At 43.1% G+C, this 3,328-nt stretch overlaps 1 pseudogene; it reads right to left on the reverse strand.

The window, feature by feature from the left end:
• Positions 1–280: 280 nt before the first annotated feature.
• Positions 281–1,657, reverse strand: LOC147751109 (endogenous retrovirus group PABLB member 1 Env polyprotein-like; annotated as a pseudogene).
• Positions 1,658–3,328: the final 1,671 nt, after the last annotated feature.

Genomic DNA, 3,328 nt, shown 5'->3' on the forward strand with positions numbered 1-3,328 from the left:
AAGACATGGATTAATCAGTCTAGACATGGATTTACAAAACTCGGGAGACCCTGACATCGGTTTCGTAAACATGGGCAGAAGTTACTCATTAACGGGAAGGACACATAGCAGCTGCAAAAGCAAAAACATTGCGTTCACCACGTCCGCCGTGCTGCCTGAGTGAGGCAACACAAAATGGCGGTTAAATACAAAATGGCAGCTAGATACGAAGCAAATTCGAAAACCACGTAACCTCAGATCCTCCTTTTGCCATACTCAGGCAAAGCACAAAAGACTCATGTTAGTCTGAGTCAATATCGATGGTCATGAGGTCATGAAGGTGTTGCTGTAACATCATTTTAATGTTCTCTGTTTCCTGTGTAACGGGCTTAGAAACACATACAGTGGCACAAAGTCCGCAAATAGCTGGACCGCACTGTAAACAAAGACAGCAAGAAAAGATGATAGCTAGAATCGCTCCAAGGAAAGTTAACACTTTCCATCCCCAAGTGGACAGTAGTCCCCAAAACCATCCCATCACAGACCAATCTCCAGTGTCCTGATGAATGGACTCGGAGATGACGTGTAGCTTCGAGATGGCTTGGTATACTGTAGGGGCATTATCTGGAACGTAAACGCAGCAACTAGACCCAATCAGTTTACAGACTCCGCCTCTATCTGCAAGGACAACGTCTAATGCCATTCGGTTCTGCAAAGTCATAAGGCGATCTGCCTGAAGTTCAGCTGTCAGATTAGTCAATGCTCCAGAAGTTATATTTATGGTAGCGTCGACCACACAAACTGAAGGTCTGATTTTTGTACTATTTGCCATTGGACCCCAAAAAGGAAGAAATCCTTTCAGAAAATCTCCTCCCTCTTGTCCAGCTGTGTCTTCCGCATTAATAGCCCCTCTACCAAATCTCTTTCTATGGTGATCCGCAGGAGCAGTGTATGTCGGGGGAAGAAGAAAAGCTATATAGCATGTTCCCGAGAAATGTGTGGGAAGCCAAGTATAAGCTTTATCATGACAGACAAAGTATGTACCCTGAGATGGCACTAACGGTGAAGGAGTCAAGGGTGTATAGACATATGTATGGGAGCAATTACTCCTCTCTTGCTTAATTTTAGTATTCTGGCCATTTATTTGCAAACACAGATGACCTCTCTGGGGTAAAACCCAAATTGGTGATCTCTTCTATTTAATTTTATTAGTAAGACTAGTGATATATCGAGTCACATTCCAACCATCGTATGCTTTCTTCTCATCTTTGGGAATCTTAATGATATCAGCTATTTTTGCCCTCGTCACTATTCCCTTTATCAAAGAGCTATGACTGAAATCCACTCCACCATTATAGGACCCACCAGGTGGATATTGGAGTAGGTTCTGGTATGCATTAGAAAACATAGCTTGATAAGCCCAAGCAGAACCTTCATATGTGAATGGAAGAACTAAATACGGCATCCCTCTTTCAGTGTTATGTGGTATGAGTCCACAGACCCAACAATCAGTGGTATTGACAACCAATTGATGTTGATGTAACAACTGGATAAATGAATTATTAAAATACTCCATTCTTCTCATCTGCTCATGGTCAGGGAGTGCATAGAATTTATGCGGGGAAATGGTAGTAGAGGAAATCAAAGAAGTAGAAGTGAAAACAGATGTTGGCTGCATACTGTGTATGATCCATCCTACACATGCTAATAAACTGCATAAACATACTGAAATACATAATGCTACGCCACAATGACTAAATAATAATTTCTTATAATGATTTCTTTTCATTATTTTGACATCATTCTCTTTTCCTGCACTATCCATTACTCTAAAGGCGTTGCTCACGATAATCTTCCTTAATCACTTGGCTGTGATTGTTAGCCGTCCTATGACACTGCAAGTCCTGTTGACCTAGTCACTATTCAGGTCACAGCCTAAGACTCCTACTGTGACCCTGCAACCTAATGGATATTGGAAAAGAAATGGTTCGCTTTTTAAACAAAAGACAAAATTGTAAAGCACAAAGTTCAATTGTTCTTAGTCAACCTTTCTCTCAGGTTGTATCGTGTCTTACCAGGTATCGTTTGGTCCTTGAATAGTGTCTCTGGATTCAATGTGTTCAGTCGTAGGTGTAGAGGTACAGCTTCCTGCAAAACATCATCGTCCTCTTTCTCAGAACTAGTCCAATTCAGGCGTGCACTGCTGAACGGTAAGAATCGGGGTACCTTCTTGCATTCACTATCACCAATGCCTTATCGGACCCACTGGTCATACGGTAAAGGTAATGGTACCCTCTTGCAGTGCATGCCGTGAATCCAGTTTCGTTTACCGACGACTTTCACTGCTGTACGGGTGACCAACAGGACTTGTCTCGGCGGCCCCCAACGAGGTTCCAGGTTCTTTTTCCTCTGGAAGTTCTTCAGACACACCCAGTCACCGGGTTGGATGGAATGTCCAGGATCTGAAGAGGCCTCCGGCAAAGCGTTTTGGACCTGCTGACGAATAACACGTAAGTTAGTGGTGAGGTCATGCAAATAGTCAACCAACAATGGATACGGAATGTCGGAGTACTTTTTGGGGCGAGGGACTCCCCAGACATTAGCAGGGCGCCCAAAAACAATCTCATATGGGCTAAGCCCCAAACGAGAATGTACAGTCGTTCTTGTTGAAAGAAGTGCCAAAGGCAAAGCATCAGGCCAAGAAAGGCCTTTACTAGTCTGAATCTTTGCCAACTTAAGTTTGAGATTGCCATTATAACACTCTACCAAATCTGCTGACTGAGGATGGTTTGCCACATGGAATTTCTGCCTAATTCCAAGACCCACACATACTTTCTGCATAATCTGACCTACAAATTCACTCCCATTGTCACTCCAGTCAATGCGCGGCAAACCAAACCTCGGGAAAAATTCCTTTAGGAGGACTTTAGCAGTGGACAAAGCAGTATTGTCCTTTAGGGGGTAGGCCTCTATCCATCTGGAAATAGGTACAAACCACCACCAGGACATACTTAAGATTATTGCAACGTTCCATATGGATGTAATCTATTTGCAGTACCTCAAAAGGATACGTAGGGGGAGCAAAGTGACCTGCTGGAGTTGGGGTTCCCATTCCTGGATTATGCATCAAGCAAACAATGCAATGCTTTACAACATTTTCTGCACATTTAGGAATATTTTCATTCTGCCATACTGGAGCTAGGAGTTTACATATGCCCCTTGCATTGATATGAGCTGGTCCATGAGCCATAGTGACCACAGGTAATACATATGTATCTGGTAACAACCATTGCTGATGCTCTGACAATTCCGTCCAACATCCCATCGTATCTAACATTCCCGTACTTTC

The sequence above is a fragment of the Lissotriton vulgaris genome, chromosome 1_1 (genome assembly GCF_964263255.1).
Source record: "Lissotriton vulgaris chromosome 1_1, aLisVul1.2, whole genome shotgun sequence".
Lineage (NCBI taxonomy): Eukaryota > Metazoa > Chordata > Amphibia > Caudata > Salamandridae > Lissotriton > Lissotriton vulgaris.